We start from the raw sequence: 20,046 nt of genomic DNA on the forward strand, positions 1-20,046 counted from the left end.
GGCAGCGTGGCTCCTCCTCATGCTCAGCAGCCAGGACTCTCTCCCTCCCTGCACAGCAGTCAGGACATTACCTGCAGCAGCTTGCTGTGCTGCCAGCCTGCTGCTTGCCAGCTGGTGGGATGCTCGTGGATGGACACCACACATACACCAGCGTGCTGGGCCCCGTCAGAGGGCAGACATTCAGGTTAATTACCTCCCTGAGAGCCAGACTTCCAGAGCATGTAATTCTACTCAAATTAAATTGCTCATCAACAGGTAATCAGCTGGCCCACTGGATTTGCTAAGAGTCATAGTTGATGATTTCCTATGCCTGTGTTTTGTTCTTTGACACGTTCCAGAATTTAAGGTCAAAGTGGGAAGCAATGATCCATCCATCCTGCATGCCGAAGCCTGCCTTCAAACTCCAGCCTCATAACATCTTTAAATGGCTTTGTGTTGGAGGTTCAGCTACACACCATGTGTAAGATTGCTCTGGCACATCCCTTTTCTGACACTCCTCCAGAAGGAGACATGCCTTCACAGACAGATTTTTGGGCAGCCCAGCTGTTGGTCTGGCACAAGATGTGCATTTTTGCAATACAAATGTGTGCAGTGATTATGCTTGAGCTTTCTTGCGTGGCACTTGAAGGGTGTAAACCAACTTGAATTTATACTCGAAGGGTATAAACCAGCAACAGCAACAGATGGATCTAATACTGGAGATGCTGTGGGCCTCTGAGGAGGTGTTGATGCTCTCACCTGCTGCTGGTGACTGCAGGAGATGCCTAACACCTTGTGAGACCTAGGGAAATGTCCAGGCTCTTAAAAAAATACTCTAACATTAAAACAATGCATCAGCTTGTGTTCTGAGTTCTGGAGGGTTTGCAGGACCTTTTGCACTGGTTTTAGCAAGAGAAACATCACCCTGCAGGGTGGTGGTTTGAAGAAAGCAGTGTGGCTTGCCCACACGTACAGGCAGAGTTTCAAAGGCAATGGAGATCAAAGGAAAAGGCTTCTGACAAAGCCACAGCACAGAGTACGAGGCATGTTAATAATTTAGAAACAGTCAAATGTCAGAATAGTCAAATGCAGGCACTGAAGGAGTCACGGGGCTTTCTCAGTGAGTGCATCCCAAAGCAGGAGACAGGCACCAATGCAGGGCAAAGGGCTCTCCCTGCCCAGCTTCCCCTGATGGCTCACTAAGGGAGGTGACAGGCTATCCTCCTTCTCCAGAGGGCATGGAAGCATGACACGTTCAGATGTGTGTGTATCTTTGGGAATAAATACCTCTGGTTTTGCTGGTTGTGCCTTAGGAAAGTCGTGAGTGCACAGATTATGGCCAGCTGCCATTCATTCTGTGCACAAGTGACCTGAACCTGAGTATGCTAAGTGTACCCAGCTGGTAAAACGAAATTTTTGGGTGCTGGTTAAAAATTGTTAATAAATATTATTAGGGGGATGTATTTTTTCTTTGGAAATAAAGGATTTTTAATCAAACTTTAGTTACCATGTACCACAGATCTTCCTTAAACTGAAAGTAATGAACTTCAGCATAAATTGTGTTCCTAGGTGACTAATGGGATATTGGAAAACTCACTTGGTGATTTTTAGGGATGAGTAAGAGACGGTGTAAAGAGAGAGCCTGTCAGAAAAGTGCTTGTAATCCTTCAGCACTGGCTGCATGAAGAGATGAAAATGGGAACCTGAAATGGAGCTCCTTTATAAACCCATCTCACAATATTAAGGCATAAATTTTAGAGGTAGCCCACATAACAGCTTTCAGTTTCAAGTCACAGGTAAGATCCATTTTAATGGTACTATTTTTGCTGTGGTGCTTATGACAAATGGTCAGAGAAATGTCAGTCCTGGCAGTCCGTAAAATTAGCAACATCTCCCTAATAAAGCTAAAGACAGGAGCCACTTTCTGAGCCTGTAGGGGCCAGAGCAGCCCTGAGTGCACAGCACAGCTCAGGCTCTGCAGTGCTGCAGGGACGGCTCTCTCGGGCAAAACAGAGCCTGTCCAGGTCCTTTTGCCACAGCCCTTGCTCTTACCAGGCGTGGGCACCCACAGCTCCTCCGGGCAACCTGTACCAGTGTCTCACCACTCTCACAGTAAAGAATCTCTTCCTCAGGTGCAATCTAAACTTACCTTCTCTCAGTTTAAAACTGTTATCCCTAATCCTGTCTGTGGTAAAAAGCTTCTCTCCATTATTCTTATAAAACCATTTTTAGTACTGAAAGGCCACAGTTAGGTGTCTCCAGAGCCTTTCCTTCTCCATGCTGCACAACCCCAACTCTCTCAGCCTTTCTTCGCCTATTCCATCCTTCTGGTAATTTTTGTGGCCCTACTCTGGACCCACTCAAATAGGTCCATGTATTTCTTGTACTGGGGGTCCCAGAGCTGGATGCAGCACTCCAGGTGGGGTCTCAGCAGACAGGAGTAGAAGGGCAGAATCTCCTCCCTCCCGCTGCTGCCCACACTACTTTGGATGCAGCCCAGGGTACAATTGGCTTTCTGGGCTGTCAGTGCACATTCCTGGGTCATGTCCAGTTTTCACCCATCAGTATCCTCAAGTCCTCCGCAGGACTGCCCTTGATGCATTCATCCCCCAGCCTGTGTTGATACCAGAGGTTGTCCCGACCCAGGTGCAGCACCTTGTACTTGGTCTTGTTGAACCTCATGAGAGTCCCATAGGGGCACTCTTCAAGCCTGTCCAGGTCCCTCTGGATGGCATCCCTTCCCTCCAGCATATCAATCACACCACTCAGCTTGGTGGTCTGCAAACTCACTGAGGGTGCACTCAATCCCACTGTCTATGTCTCTGATGAAGATACTAAATAGTATTGCTCCCAGTATGGACCCTTGAGGGACACCTCTCTTTAGTGATTTCCATCTGAATATAACTATAACCTGTTGGACAGAACCATCCAGCCAGTTCCTTATCCTTCTAACAGTCCATCCCGTATCTCTCCTTCTTAGCATCAAGAATGATGTGAGGGATTGCATCAAAGGCCTCAGGGAAGTCCAGGTAGAGACCCTGACTGAACTGCAAGTCTTGCATGGTGGGAATGTGCCGTCAGCCGTGGGCCGAGCCCAGGGGCCAGCAGCCTGCACAGTGTGCTGTGCATCGCCATGCCAGGCACAGGATCAGCCCCCAGGAAAGAGGACCAGGCTAGGGGTGAGGGAGGGAAGTGCTTACTTAGCACGTAATCTTGACAGGCCTTTTAGTTTAGGAGTTCCTTAAGGTACGTGCCTACACCCACACTTACATATACATACTTATATAGATTTCAAATCCAAAGTTAAAGTGCAAAGGCTTTTAAAAGTTTAAAGGATTTAAAGGCTCCTACTAGGAGTGATGCTGGTGTGGAAGAAGAGAGAAAATGAAGCTTTGCACTGGCTGGGGGAGCAAAAATGCAAAGGAGCCATTGTGGGGAAGCCTGGAGTCATCTTTTTGTCCATTTCCAGACTGTGTTACTGCACACAAATCATGATCAGTGTCTGTGAAATGGGGGCACTCAGACCCTTTCCCACCATGAGCCCTAATGTCCCCTGCTCATGGGCTGCCTCTCACTGCACAGCACAGTGGCAATCCTGCCACCTCACGCTACTAAAATAAAAATAACACAAAATAACAGAAAATTAAACTTGGGTGAGTCTCTACTGATTGTCAGAGAATGGATGGGGAGCAATTTCAGAGAGGGCTGGCATCAGGTAATACAGCCAAGAGCTGATACTTCAGGAAGTATTCACCATGAAATGTGGGCTTTTTCCTCTCTTCTCTTTTTCTCTGCATCTTTTTTATTGATCTGTGAAAGGAGAGCTCTGCAGATGCAATATCTGAGAGCTAGTGGTATCCTCATGCCTTTGTCTGCAGCTCTTGTCTCTGTAATTGTTTCTGGCTTCCTCTGTACTGTACCTTGGGCTTTCCCTGGGAGGCTTTTAGCCATCTGAAATTAAAGGTTCTTCTTCATCAGCCCTTTACCTGAGCTTCTTGCTTCCACTACTAACAAGCAATTTTCTTAGCACCCTGAATCAATTTAATTTTTCCATCAGAGGTCAGGTGTTTCAGCTGGAAAGAGCTGCTGGTGGGGGGGCTGTCACCTCTTCTTTCAGCCCCAGCCCTCCTCCTCCTCTTCCTCACCCAGCACATGGGAGACTGGTTCAATTTCCATGTCCTCCTTCAGCACAAGGCACTGCAGCTGTGCTGCAGACCCGCATTTCCATCTTTTCAGTGGTGAAACAGCACAGCCCCCCTTATATTTCCATTTTTCCAGGGAAATGGGTAGGTGTTTCTGTATCAGTACCCATGTGCTCAGAGCTGACAGAGGGGAAGAGTCACCCTGCTCCTCACACGTTGTCCCATGCTCTGTGCCGCGCTGTGTCCGGCACTGTGGGCCCGTGGCAGATGGCTGCTCAGTTTGCAGCAGTGCTCAAGCTTGGAGGCGCCGGCATTTCCCAGGCAGAGCGGTAACCGGATGCAGAGATTAGCTCTGGCTCATCTCCATGTTTAAATGAACTTCCCTTAATTAGGGAAATTGCCTGTGCTTACGCTTCAGACAGATCCTCCCTGGAACTGCATTCATAAACTTCTCGTGCACTGCTGCACACAGGCCCAGTGTGAGGTGGTGATTATCCCAAGCCCCTGGCCGATCCCACCTCTGCTGTGGTGGCCACATCACTGCCCAGGGTTTATGCCCTTTCACCTCCTCTTTGCTCACTTTCCTCACTTCTCACCCCATCTTCACCAGGAGATGTGTAGGTTCCTCTCCCCCCATCCCTCAAGGGTTGCCCTAACACCACCAAAGCCATAACCCCACACCTAAATTTTATTATCCACCAACCCCTGCTCAAATCCTTACAAGGCCAGCTCATGGAACTTCCCCCTGCCTCCCTTTGCTAAACATGTACAATTTTTAGGAGATCTTAAGGAAGGACAGCTTTAGGGATCTGTGAGTGTTCATATTATATTGCCACATTTTTCGCTCAAAACAGACTTGGTATACAGTGAAGACAGTGCTGTGAGACAAATTAAGTCTGGGGGAAAAAATAAGGAAAACCAAACAAATTAAGCTTGTTAAGCTTTACAGACAACTGCTGCAAGGCTAAAGCAGGACTTAAAAGCTGAGGTTTTCAAAGGGCCCTGAGGGAAGAAGCCCTGGGACTGACACTGAATTTAATTTGCTCTATGCTGAAGGAGGCAGCTTTGGAGAAATGCCCATATGCATACTGATTCCTCCAACAGACACTTTAACAGGTTTAGCAAAAATTAGGAGCTCCAGAGCAGCCAGGGAATCCTCATGATGAATAGAGGGCAGAATCCAGAGAAAGGGTACCTCCACCTTAGTGAGGATGTCACAGAGCAACACGGCTTTCAATAGAGATATTATTTTTTCACAGGAGATGTAATGGGAATTTATCAGCATACACAGACAAGAGAAAACACTTTCAAAATAGAAAAAAACCCACCCCAAGCCTCCACAAATTGCAGATGAAATCTGTGTCAGAACAGGAAATAAATTTTCTGTTAATAATCCTTAAGGTTAACAAACTCACAAGAGCCAGACAGTGAGAACAGTGCCCAGCTGTGACACCTGCCCTCCAAAGCACTTTTTATTTTATGTCATTTTTTAATTGAATGGATTTCTCTTCTTCTGTTCTTTGTATTGCAGGCAATGCTTTGGATGGCATAAAGAGGCACTGAGCCAGAATGAGCTGGAATTGAAAGAGATCTGGGGGAAAAGTGGAGCTTGCTTGGTTTAAGGATATTTCTTTTCAGTGTGGAAAGAGACAAACCAAACAGACAGAGTTCCCTATGAAGGAAAAGACACCAAAACCTAATTCAAGTCCTGGCTTCAAAGCCTGGATCCTTTTCTAAATGGCAGGGTTTGTCATGACAAGTACAGTCACAGAGAGAGAAATAGAATAATAAGAGTGAAAATGTATTTAGTGCTTTTAATACAATGTTGTCAATCTGATTTATTTCATCTTGAATTCCAGTATCTGGAGCTTTTGTTAAGGACCAAGATGCTGCAGTCATGCAGTTTTAGCAGCATTGCAACTTTTCATTACATATTCTTCTTTCTCTCTTCTATGTGAAAGAAGAAAGCTTGAAACTCCAAGTCCTGAAGGTCAGGCTTCAAAGACCTTGTGAAAGATGTCTAGTTTCTGTGGTTTTAAACCCTCAGTGTTTGCAAGCAGGATGAAGATTTTGGGGGTAACCAGGAGAGCATCTGGGACTGGTCAGCATGAGGCATGCACCATAACCAAAAATAAAAATAAATAAATTGCCACATATGTGATTTTTTTTTTTTCTCAAATAGCAGGATTTAATGTCAACTTCAAAATGGGAAGGAAATGGACAGATACTGACAGCTGGCAATCCTGCCTTTGCCTAGATTTGTCCCAAAAGCAGGATGATATGGAATGTGTTGGATGAGACTCTTAAACCTGGTAATAAGGTTTGGCCTCCATGCAGGAAGAGAGAGAGTGTGGCATCTGTCCTGCCTCAGGCAGATCTTTGTGCCTCCCCTGATAACCAGACACTGTTTTGGGTGCTGCTTATCAGCCATAGAATCTCTCTGGGTAGTGATGTCTCTCTGCAGCCAGGCAGGGCTTGTGAGCTGCCACACAAGGTCTTTGTCTTCCCCTTGAGTACTTTAGCCTGTGTTTGCTTTGTGATTGGATCTTTGATTGGCGGTAGAACTTAATTTCTTTCTAAATTTGCCTGGGAATTAATCCAGTTCTTCCAAGCGCCAGCTATTTGCAAAGAAATAACGACGTCCTGGGTTGGAGTAACTCTGGGGCCACCAATTGCATGGCCAGCCCTCCCTCCTGCCTCGCAGGGCACACAGCGTGCACAGCTTTATAATGTCAATATACTCGGTGCACTTCTCAAACCCACTGAGCAAACATGCGCCGAGAGCGTGCCGCAGGTGGGCTCGCTTGCCAAGCGCTGCTGCCTCCTTCCGTAGCGGTGTTTAACGAGTACATGGCTTTGTTTAAACAGGAAAACACTTTAAGAGGCACTTCATCCTTGAGTGTTCCTGTCTCTGCTGCCTGCATTCCTGGCTGGGGTGTTTAATACACATTAAGTGCAATGCGCTCGTGGGACCCTCTGATTAAAGTACCAGCAGACCAAGAGCACTGGAGTAATCAGGGTGACTCCTTAACTGAGAAAACACCAGTTATGTTCAGTTTTTTATCAGTGTTTCCTTTTCTTTAGGTTTCATGTCCTCTGTCTGATGGTCTGTATGCTTCTCACAGAGTGTCCAGTGGCCACAGCGGTGGGACCTGAGATAAAATCCACAGTCACAATTCTCAAGCATGACCTGTGGCCTTGGGGTTGCATTTCTTTAACTTGCACCGTAAGAAAGTTTCCTTCAGCCTCAGCTGAACATCTGGGTTTGCTGTGCGGCCAGGATTAGTGTGCAGTCACTGAGCCAATGCTCTCCCCATGCCTGTTTTTCTGTGCTAACCATGGATAGATACAGGATGGCTTACAGAAGAGGGGTGATGCTACATGAGGTGAATTTCAGCTGAGGTGGCTGTTTTCAGGTGCTCATGTTGAGGGGGTCATGATGCTTGGCCTCTGTGACAGAGCTCAGCAACAAATCTGGTGCCCTTAAAGTGCGAATTGAGCAAAGACACAAATCATCCAGCCAGGCCCTCATCCTGGTTACATCTGTAGCATAAAATCTAGTTCTATTCTCTTCTGCTCAGTGGGGTAATACAGATTTACAGCAGTGCAAGTGTTGCCCAAATGTGAAAATTTACAGGTGTTCCAGAAGAATTACACCTAAACTGGTCCTTGACTATTATTGACTGTTATTCCAAAACCAAACCCAAAATTATAAAAACCTCTATGATATCCTGGAACAGATACTTTGGCTGAATGAAAGGTGTCACCTTACTGAGTCTGGGTCCCCAGACAGCAGATCCAGGGTCCCACAAGCATCTTGGACTGCAGAGATGACAGCAGAGCTGCTTTATGTGGCCTGCCAAGCATGTCCTAGGAAGAGGTTCTGTCTGCTCCACCTTCAGCCCCAGAAGACCCCCTGCTGTGAGCCCAGAGATGACTGATGGCCCTGGACTCATTCTGCACTAAGCAAAGCCCTTCCAAGAGCTCCCACTGTGACAGGCATGGAGAAGGTCTCACCCAACACCCTCTGAGTTAGCACTGGGGATGAGACACAGATCTTACCTGTAAAATATTTTAAGAGAAGAAGTAAGAAAAGAAAACACAGCCACTGATTCTTTCTAACATCCTTCTCCTCTCTTCTCGTGAACTGGGATAATTTTCTCAAACAATAAGATTTTGCCACCTCCATCTGATACTCTTTCACTCAGACCCAGACACTTCTCACCTGCAATCATGGTTTGTTTTTCTAACAGTCAAACAAATCCCTGCAGTACAAAAGGGAGGTTATTTTGTCTCCTTCTCAGTAAATAAGGTTGTTAAAGTGGGTTTTCATTGGATGCACTATACCAAGCACTGAGGTTAACAACTGCTTTTGTTGGTCCCATAGCTTCTTCCCAGCAGGCTGGGTTGCAGTTGTCAGAGACCTCCTGCCACAGTCCAAGGCTGATCTGGTTCCTTGTGGGACATCAGGGACACAGCAGTTTAAGAGACTTGCCAGAAACCTAAGCTGTGCCTCAACACTTCTCCCAAATGATCACAACACACAAGGCATACTGAACTAAAATCGGGGGAGAAAAGGGCACAGACCTGGAGGCAAGCATGCCAATGTTTACACTGAAATAAATAGTTGGAGTAACTTAACAGAGCTTGTCCTGCAGCAGATGTAGAACAATTTGCTGAATAAATTTCCAAGAGGACATAAAGCTGGCCAAAACCCCCCATTTTTACATATTTCTGGCAGATGTGTAGGGAAAAAAAAAGAAATAAGGCAACCTCTATTTGCTTGCCCTGGAAAGATAAATATTTTAGGGTTCCTTGTTCTGGTTGCCAGCACCTCACCTGAAAGACTGCCCAGAGGCCCATTTGCCAATAACAATGATCAGGTTACAGGATTACAAGGCCCAACCCATGAGAAAACCAAGCAAGGAAGTCAATACTGTTCGGCACCTCTCTGTGTGCCTGCGCAGTGCTCTGGTACTGCACAAACACCACTCTTGGTTACGAGAGCAAAGCGCCCCACAAAGAACCAGTACCTGGAGAACCAGTTCACCAAGGAAATGGAGACTGCTGTAAGAAGAAACCTGATATTTGTGGTGTACCCAAAGGAAATCCAAGAGGAGCTGTCACTGCCCGCTGCAAATTCCTGAGAGGGTAGGGAAGATTGTTTAAGGTAAATTCTGGCATCAGAAAAAAAAAAAAAAATTATAATCTGTCTCCACAACAGCTCAGGTTAGGAGGGAATATCTCTCACCACTGAAGTGTGACGCCTTTTAAAGTCTCTGAGCTCCCCAGGGCAGCCGTGGAGGCTGGAAACCCTCTGGTGAGCTGCAGCCAGGAACTGTTTGTATGCAGCAGTCATACAAACATGACAGGCAGGGGCTGCAGGGTTATCCCAGCAGTGCTACCTCCAACAAGGGAATTGTGGAGCAGAGCAACATCTGCTCACTGCACTAAAGAACCAGCCACTGGGTTGGCAGTCTGCAGGGATCCCCAAGATAAGCTGCTGGCTGAAACCAGATTCTGGACACTGATGATGCCTGCAATGTCCACCAGACAATAAAATCAATTGATCTCCTTTCACGGAGGGGAAGAAACACAGAAGAATTAGGCCTGGGAATTTCACTCTCTACCCTACAAAGAAATGAGTCTCCTGGGTGAAAATAATGTAGCACAGCCAGGGCTGGCCAGTTGGCAACTCTGGAAGCCGTGCTGGTCTCATTAACAAGGAGGAGTGAGTGGGGACAAAGCCTGGAAGAAGCAGCTCCCAGACACATTCCATCTGGGAAACCCTAGTGAGCCGTGCAGCCCCTGAAGGTGTCGAGGGTGTGAGTAGAGAAACGCTAACAGGGATGCAGCAAGGACCCAGAGACCTCAAAGACCAGCCTGAAGCCCTGGCTGGGGCTGGTGGCCACCTCCAGGCCAGCAGACTCCCAGGGAAAGGAGTCTCCTGCCCACCCATAAGATTTTTCCCCCAACTTTCCTCAGTTTAAATCTGGTTTTATATTGACAACTGGTATAAAGGTCTGGTAGCCTGCTCACCCTGGCCCTAGGATTTCTGCTGCCCCAGATACAGCTGTTGGAGGAGACTGCAGTGACCCCATTTATTCTCTGGTCATCAGCAGAAAGAATGGCATGTCCATGTCAATTCAGCTGTATCCATCTCTGCTGATAATTTCTGTCCCTGGAGGAATGTAAATATTCATTTGTCCTTCCCACTAATGAGGGGTTTCTCAGAGATGGGATAGCCTCACTGAATTCCACAGTATTATTGCTGGGTTAGAAAGAAAAAGTCTCAGAGAGGTTGGCTATGCCAGAGTTTTCCACATCCTCCACCTGTTTGCATGACAGGAGTTGCTTGGTTTTTGACTGTATGGCAGTGCTGGAGTTTGCTCTGACATTTGAGGGCTGCTCTAGCCTCGGAGCATGGCAGCACCTGCGGGGAGATGGGCAGGTCTGCTGGGAAAGAGCCTGCCAGAGCTGCAGGAGCTCAGCTGCTGGAGCCCACCAGACTCTGCCCTAGTGGAAGGAGCCTCCAGGTCTTGGGACAGCCAGTGCCTCCTCCAAGTACAGTGTGCTGCACACCAGGGCCTGAGCTAGGCTGGGTATCACCTCTTAGAGTATGCCAGCAGAAAATGACTCATCTGGTCATGAAGTGGTGTAAGACACATTATTTGCATCCAGAGTGATTATATACCACTAGATACATTTACAAACTGATGCATTAGGTTAGCATGGCTGCAGAGGAGGGGTACAGGGCTTCTCTGAGAAGATGCCTCATATCCCACAGAGCCAATGGCAGCCAGCTCCAAGACAGACCTGCTGCTGGCCAGAGCCAAGCCTGGCAGCAAGAGTGGTGGTGCCTCTGGGATAACAGGTCAAAGAAGTGGTGGAAAAAAGCTGCACAACAGCAACTGCAGCCAGACAGGAGTGAGAATGTGTGAGAGGAACAGCCCTGCAGACACCAAAGTCAGTGAAGATGGAGGGGGAGGAGGTGCTCTGGGAGCTGGAGCAGAGATTCACCTGCAGTCCATGGCACTCCCTGGGGGAGCAGATATCCATCTGCAAACTGCAGAGGACCCCACACCACAGCAGGTGGATGCCCACAGGAGGCTGTGACCCTGTGGAAAGCCCATGCTGGAGCAGGTTCCCGGCAGGACCTGTGGCCCTGTGGAGAGGAGCTCACACTGGAGCAAGTTTGCTGGCAGGAGCTGTGACCCCACTGGGGACCCACACTGGAGCAGCCTGTTCCTGAAGGATTGCACTCCGTGGAAGGACCTATGCTGGAACAGTTTGTGAAGAACTGCAGCTTGTGGGAAGGACATTTGGAGAAGTTCATGGAGGACTGTCTCCTGTGGGAGAGACCCCACACTGGAGCAGGGGAAGAGTGAATTGTCCTCCCCCTGAGGAGGAAGAAGTGGCAGAAACCACATGTGATGAACTGAGCACAGCCCCCATTCCCTGTCCCCCTGTGTTGCTCAGGGAAGGAGGTAGAGAATTTGGGAGTGAAGTCGAGCCTAGGGAGCATCAATGTGTGGGGTGAAAGTGTTTTTAAGATTTGGATTTATTTCTCATTATCCTACTCTGATTTGATTGGTAATAAATTTAACTAATTTGTCCAAGTCAAGCCTGTTTTGCCTGTGACAGTAACTAGTGAGTGATCTCTCCCTGCCCTTACCTCAACCCACAAGCCCTTCATTACATTTTCTCTTCCCTGTCCTGCTGAGGAGGGAAATGACAGAATGGCTTTGGTGGACACCTGGCATCCAGCCAGGGTCAACCCACCACAACCAAATAAAATACTGTGTTTTCTTTTAAATGAACTCAGAAACATTCAGAAAATGGGTGAGATGAGGGCAGCTAACAAGCACAAGGAACTACCATTAATCAAAAGGGAGCAAGAGTCCTTCTGGACTTTCATTTATACAAACTAAGACAAGGATGACAAAGGAGAAAATAACAGATAAACCACTGAGAAAATACATTAATTGGTACTAAATAATAACTGAGATCTGACTTTTTTCCAACAATCAAGTTACCTCTAGGTAAGACACAAGGCCTGGCTTCTAAGACATGATGAAGCAGATCATCAGGATTTGAAGGATTAAGTTTCTGGAGCTCCTGATTCCAGAGCCAGGTTTTTCAGGTCTCTGATGCCACAATGAGGAGTTACTTCACAGAAAGAGCTGTACAAACCAAAACATTTCAAGGAGAGTGTACAAAACAAAACATTTCAAGGAGAGTGAGGTTATAAGGGGCTTGGCTTGCTCAGTCAGGGCTGACGGACATTGCAAAAGGTCTCACCACCAGTTTATTATTTATTAGTGGGATTGCAGTAGTCCAAGGCACTGTGTCAAACATGTGGGGAAAGCCTGGAGTTTTTGAAATCTGAGCAGACCAGCTGAGAGCACAGAGGTGAAGAGACTTGCCCAGGGTCAGAGTGCAGGCAAGAAGGGCAATTAGCTCAGATCCCCTTGGCACTGTATGCTCTCATTGCATGTACAGTTAGGCAGGACTGCCTTAGGGCTGTTACCTACTGCGTGCATTTTTGGCCTGGTTGCTGCAGACTAAAGCTTTGCATTCTGTCAGCACCATGCTTCCCTCCGGAACCCAAGTGGGAGGCTCTTCCTTTCACTTCTTCTTCCCCCAGCTGCACACAGCCTTGGGGCAAACGGCCAAGAATGGCAAGTTCTTCTTGTGGCTTCCTCAGCTGAGTTAGGCAAGAAATTAAATGGTTCATGCCCGTTCTCCTGTCCCTGTTTTCTATCTTGTGACTTTATGCAGGGTACCTTTCAATCAGAATTAACAGCCAGCCATACTGATAGTGGTCTCTGGAGAGGCTGACCTGCCATCCCAGCTCCAGTGGTACATATATGGTGCTGGAGCAGCTGGGCTGTCACCACACTCCAATCCTCAATACAGATCTTTGCAGAAGTCACAGCTGAGATGCTGCTATTTCACAGAAAGCTTAAATGGTTGTCTTCACTGAGTGCCCAAGCTATAGCCTGGCTGCCCTGGAAGAAGCTGTCTCCACCTGACACACTCCCTCTCACTTTTCTGAGCAGCTATCCCAGCTGCCAGGTGGGAGCCTGTTGTCATTAATCACAGCCATAACAATGAGAAAGGGCAGTAAGAAATCGTTTGAGGGTGTTTTAAATCAGAAACTATTTTTTAGACTTCCTCTTGAGATCAGCCAGTCTCTGCCCAGGCATGAAAGATTGTTTTTCTCTTCCCTTTCTTCTGTGCCACCCTGATCCTGGGAGGGTGCTGGCAAAGGCAGAACCAGGCATTCAGCTCCCACGGGCTCAGAATATTCAAGCTGTCTCAACACCATTGTGAAAAGCAGCAGGCTGGTGGCCAGGGGCATGCATTGCCCTGCTGTGAGGGTTGCCCTCTGTCCTGTGCTGGAGTCTCATGCTCCAGATCCACTGCTGTTGAATTTATGACCCAGCAGAAGAGCATAGTGGCACTGTCCACTGGCTGCACAGGGCTGCCTCCTCCCCTGGCTCTGCCACCCCACTCTCCTTTCCTCTCATTCAGCTCTGTGATGCTCAGCACAAAGCACTCCTTCAAGGTGAAGGTCACGTCCAAGAAGTCTGGAAGAATGACCCAGGATTTTTTTCAGCTTCCACCATAGATTGGAACCCCTGGATAGTCCTCTCAAAAGTTCCTAGTCTTGTCTGGGGGCTGGCAGCTTGGCTACAGATTTTTTGTATGCATTTTACCATCCAATATTATTTTCAGAACTATTTGGTCTGAAAAAGAAGCTGCAACACATTTACTGTGCCAGAGTGTCCCTTGCCCCTCAGCTACATCTCACAGTGCACTGCACAGTCTTTGGGAAGACTCTAGGTGCCAAGGCATTGCAAACTGAATAGGGTCAAATCTTCCTTAGCTCTGCAATTGCTGTATTTGCCTCTCCAAGGCTACCTCTTACACTTACCCCTGGTTTTTAGCAACACACTCTGGTCAAAACATTTGGGAGAGAGGCACAACCAAGCCCTCCCAGGGCAAGATGAGAGGTGAAGCCTCTTCAGTCCCAACTCTGACCCTATGTGTGTGTTTGGGAAAATAATGCACAGACACATGAACTCCTAGGCAGCACGGGCTGCCTCTGGCCAAAATGATCTGATTGCCAAAGAGTACATTGTATGGTTCCTGTGGTCTCTGGGAGACTGGAGAAGGTGTGCCCATGGGACAGGAATGGCCCTGGCACAGACATGCTCCCCACCCTCCCTTGCAGCACAGCTGGTGCAGATGTGCAGGAATAAGCTTTACAGCTCCTGTGAACATCTCAGAGACATTCCTCACCTGGTTGGACATGTTTTGTAAGGTCAGGGAAGGGCCCATATGGCTGTTGAAATTACTTCCCTCTGCTAAGACAGCCAGACACAGGAGTGGGGAGAAGAGGAGCATGACTACACTGCTGAGTGGGCAGCAGACCTGGCGGGGCAGGAGGATCATAATTTCCAGTCCCTACTTCTGGGCTTGTTTCTGAGTTTCTCTTTGTATCATTCCTTGTGAGCTCCTGTGTTACCAAGGAGGATCTCAGCTGCTACTGATGCAAAGCCATGTGCTAGGGGCTCACAGAGGGAAAAATTTGGGATACATCACCACAGTGCCTGTGGAACTGCCTGAGCAGAGAGAGCATCTTCCTGCCCAGCATCTCCCCTTTCCCCCCAGTCCAGATGTACCCTCTTACACCTGGTGACAGCACGTGTACAGACCGCTGCTTCCCAAGGGGTTAGTCACTCCCGTGACACAGACGGCTGAGCATCCCACTCCGCAGCCTCGCACCGGGACACCCACCCTGTGCCACGGCTGAGCACCGTGTTGTTAAAAATCATCACAGTGACAGCAAAGGCTGTGCTGTACGAACTGCGGGGACGCGAGGGGACCCGGCTTTCTGTCGCCAGCAGATGGCATCGCCACTCTCAACGCCCTGGCCAGGGAAACCAAGAAAAACGTCTGCTATTCTATTTTTTTTTTTTTTTTTAAATCTGTTTGTTCAATTTTTGATACTTTTTTAGGTGCGGGTGAGCCCAGAGATGCAAAGCTCTTGATGGGTGAATTTACAAAATACATTTATAAATACTGATTTTCTCTGAAGACCTGTTCTTGCAAAACCTAATGAAGGAATGCTGCCCTTTTTATTCCCGGGAAATAAATGGCTGGATGTGCAATATGCCAAGCATCCTTACATTTTCCTAACCTGAGGAGCTGAGGGTACTCAGTGCCTTGGGTCAGACTCCAAGAGGATCCAGGAACACATCTCTTATGCAGCATCTCTGAGTGCCGGAGAGGTGACAGAGAGCCATGCTGGATGCTGATCCCAGCCTGCTTGCCTGCCAGCTCCTGCATTTCTCCCTGCAAAGCACTGCCCAGGGAAGATGGGCTGTGCCTCCAAAAGCTGAGTCAGTGAGTCAGCAAAATAAGGCTGACTAAGCACTTCCCTGTCTGATGCTGGACATCAACCACAAAGCATGAATGACTTTGCGTTTATTAGGCAGAATTACTGAAGTGGCTACAAGCTAGCAGCCTTAAAATAACCAATTTCTCCCTTTCAAGATCAACATCCTTACTAAGCTCAGGTGATAAAGATTTCAATTCCTCCCTTCCCACAGTGAGGCAGATTTGTCTGGGAGAAGCATAAGCCAATATATCCTGTCACCTCCACTTACGCACTGCTTCTACCACGTCAAAGGGTCAAGCGTGTTATGTTTTGCACGTACCGTTAACGATTAACTGTTTTCTGTAGAGGAACTAGTTTTCCTCTTGGCTTTTAAAAAATTAGACCTTGAAAGACGAAATGGAAAACCATCCTTGGGTTGGTTTCAGTGGGTATTTATGACCACGGCATTGATGATATGGAAGATTAGAGGGCATTTGGAATCTCAGGCTGGTTTTTTGTTGTTTTTTTTTTTTTTTTCCTGATCTGTTCCTGCTAGGTTTGAAAATGGTTAGAAAAGCATGTGAGAAAAAGCCAGGCCTGTGTTTGGGGCACATAATTTCCTGGTCTGGTTGCCAACTCCGTGACCTTGAATGGGTCACTAGGAGAGCAAAGCACTTCTGTTTTAGGGTTTTAAAGTTTCAAGTCTAACTCCCAGAAACAGGAAACCTAAGTCAGGGTCATCCCCTGAGCTCTGGGGCCAGGCCTTACAAATACCACAGGTTCTCCCTACAAGTGATGGAGGGTGAATCATCTCATGTATCTTCGGATGAGATGAAGTGCTTTTTGGGAGAACCTACTAAAAAGAACATTTTAAAAAAGAGGTTCTCAACTTGGCTTAGCTGTTTAATTTTGGGATGACTGAAGGAGATTAGGATGAGTCCCAGCCTTAACCTCCTCAGGACCTTGCCTTGCAGCTGCACTGGCTTGTAAGCATGTACCTCAGCAGGACGAGGAGCTTATTGGTGACTCTCATCTTGGTGGAACGGATTGGGCAGCACGTTCCCCAGCAGCCCCTGAGTTCGCTGTGCTGGGGCTGAGGGGGCCCCTGCAGGAGACTGGCTGCTGCACACAGCTCTGCCATGGCCATGGGACCTCCCCTACCAGTGGACATCAAATGGACCACAGAAATAACCACCTCCCAAGAGAATCATAGAATAGTTTGGGCTGGAAGTGACCTTCAAAGGCCGTGTAGTCCAAACCCCCCGGCAATGAGCAGGGACATCCTCTACTAGATCCGGTTGCTCAGAGCCCCATCCAACCTGACCTTGAATGTTTCCAAGGATGGGACATCTACCACCTCTCTGGCAAGAGGTCCCACTTCTCTAGAGCTCAGCTTTCCCATAAGTATCCCCTGATGATAAAGGAAAATAAAAAGTTATGACCAAATTATTCTTTTAAAACACCCTCTGGTCATTGGGGGAGAGATGGAAGCATGAATAGAGAGTCACAGATCAGTCAGTTGCTGTGCACAGAGACTGTATTGATGGACATGTTAAAAATATCTGCATGGCTGTAAGCCAGAAACCATTTTGTGTCTAAAATGGGATTTCATTTCCTTTTCCTTTCTTTTGTTTTTTTTTCTGTTCCAATTTTTCTGAAGGACCCTATCCATGATTCACTACATCGAAGCTTCAAACTTTCTTTGTTGTGAGCCAGGGAGGGCTTTTTATCTGCTATGAAGCTCACAACAACATTTTAAATGGTATGAGACAGACAAAGTTGCAGGTAGAATCCTGGCTCCCTGCTGCAGAGCTCACTGCACCGGTGAGCAGAATGCTCAGCACATGGCCTCTCCCTCCAGCCCTGCAGGGATCCGGTCTATCCTGGGGAAGAACAAAGGGTTAGCAAACATATCACACCAGAAAAGGACAGGAGCTTCTGGGGATTAGCTGCTGTGACTTCCCCTTGAAAACAGGGTCCTAGATTGTATTTTCCAACTCGTTAAGCACCATCATAGCCATCTGCTGCATCCTCTCCTATTTTCCAAGGTGTCTTCTGAACTGGGGGCACCAAAATTGCACCAGGCCCATGGACTCCACAGAAGAGTGTAAGAACCCCATTCCCTGCTCTGCTAGCTATGCCCTTGCTGGTCCAGTCCAGGAGATGGTTTACTTTTGCTGCTGCAGGAGGCTGCTGCTGACTCAAATTTGTGGGGCTGCACTTCTGCTGCTCAGAAATCATTCAGGAGGCTGATTTCAGTGACAGGTACACAGTAACATGCACAGATCTGCTAGATAATTGATATATATCCTGGGCACAGCACTACAACATAATCTATGCTGGATGCAACAAGAGTGTTGTGAAAGAAGCAGAGGAACATAAGGACCTTTTGCCCAGGAGCTACAAGTATTTAAAATCATCATCCAGTGAGTTAAACCTTCCCTTCAAAGGTCCCAGGTTTATTTCAGTGTATAAATAGAGAGTTTTCCTCAAAATGGCTATAACAATCAGAAAGCTTTTATCAAAGGTCCCTAGTTAGTTTTTTGCAGAATTTCAAGACATTGTGTGCAGAAAGCAGGTAGGTTTTCCTTGGCATAACGGTGGTCCATTGTGAGACGTAACAGCAAACTCCCTAATTAATCTTCAAAATGTCAGAGCCTGCTGGAAGTAATTGGGCCTGAGAGTTCAAGGGCTAATTAACTTTAAACCTTGAATTTTCTCTTGCTTCCTCCACAGTTCAAGGTCACTTATTTACTTTCTTTTTATACAACTTTTATTGTTCTGTAGTGTGTCTGTTCATATCTGCTTTTCTGGACATGAAGATCAAGACTAAAGGTATTAAGTCAGGTGTGTTGCACCTTACAAATCCTCAAGGAATTTCCTGACTTCAAAAGAGAAGAGAGCTGCTGTAAGCAGAGGGTTGGTCCCTGGGGAGCAGCTCACTGTGGAAGATGCTGGCTGCAGCTTCCTGAGATATCAATGGTATCCAGGAGCAGGCAGCAGGCAGTGTTCCTGGGGCTGGGCATCCTGCAGAGCAGAGCCAGTGTAATCCATCATCACCACTGTCCCAGCAAGGCAGCAGGGAACAGTTTTAGAGGCCCCAGAGCGCTGCAGTTTCTCTGCTCAGCTTTATGTGAGCAGCATTACGTCTGCTACAACCTGCTGTCTCGGCAGCCTCCACTGGCCTCCTGCATCAAGCCTCCTGGGGCTGGTGTCCCATTTGTTTTCCTCGCTCTGCAGTCTCACTTGACCCTTGGCTGAAAAAATGATGAAGGACTTTTGCAGTAGAGATTCCAAATCCTATCTCCTGCTGCCCGTACCCGTGTTGAATGACCTTGTGACTATTACTAGAAATGCAGGAAAAGCCTTTTCTCTGGTTGACAGGCTCAGTCTCTGGTCACTCATGGACACAGAGCACATATTCATGAGAGCAGTATGTGCATAGACTCCTGAGTTGACCCCTGCATCTCTTTGGTTTCCACATTGCCAACTAACAAGGACAAGTGAGGCAAAGAGCTGTTTGGGAGGCAATCCCTACAGGTATACCTGAGCTGGGAGCTGTGGGGCTGCCTTCAGCGTCTCTGGCAGTGGGAGCAGGGTCCTGTGCCAGCTCATGAACCTCTGCTGGCACTGAACAGGTCCCCTCCAGGGCACAAGGATGGGCAGCAGCATCCCTCCACTACCTCCTGCTGCTGGCAGTGAAAGTCATAACTGCCAAATGATTTCAGTCTCTTTCTGCCTCAGACATAGCTGTGCTGATTACATTTGCCCTCAGTGCAAAAGACTGAAGAACAGGAAGGAAGCCGATTATATGGCAAACGATCTGGGGGGAAGAGAGGGTTTTCATCTTTCCACGTCTGATCACAACAAGGCTGCAATTCTGGGTGACTGAAGTCAAACCACAGCAGCAGCCATCTCCCATCCAGCCATTAGCTGCAGATACACACGCCTCATACCTGAGCAGAAGACTCATCTGCTCCAGAGATCAGGGGCTGGAAAAGCTGTATCTGATTTCCTCGCTCTTTTTTTTAAAATCCTCATTTCCTCTCCCCTAGGCTTTCTTACAGCTGCCGCACAACCCTCTCCAGACAATATCTAATCTGTCTGTCACAGGCATATCAAGATGTCCCTTGAGTGTGGTACCTAGTGATGACTGACAACTGTCGTTTAGCACTACTCCTCAAATGACAAGGCTCATTTTGTTAACAGGATTGCATAGATTCAGCCTGCAATCTCAGAAGGGGAAAAAATGCCATATGTTCACACAGGATTTATATAATGTCTCCTTTTGAAGTCCCTGTAATTTAGTAACCCAACAAAATTAAGAACATATGATGATATTAACCATATATTTCATATATATTTTTTTGTTGGTTTGCTTTTAAGTGTTCTGTCAATGAAAAGAATGTTTGATCTGATTCAGGCTGTTTTCTTTCACTAAATGTTATCCAAGTCACTTCAAATTGTCTGAGCGAATGAAATAGAGGTGAAATGTCAATGGAGAATACGTTTCTGAAAAGTTACTATTTTGCAGTA

Source organism: Corvus brachyrhynchos, unplaced genomic scaffold, assembly GCF_000691975.1.
Source record: "Corvus brachyrhynchos isolate BGI_N302 unplaced genomic scaffold, ASM69197v1 scaffold103, whole genome shotgun sequence".
Taxonomy (NCBI): domain Eukaryota; kingdom Metazoa; phylum Chordata; class Aves; order Passeriformes; family Corvidae; genus Corvus; species Corvus brachyrhynchos.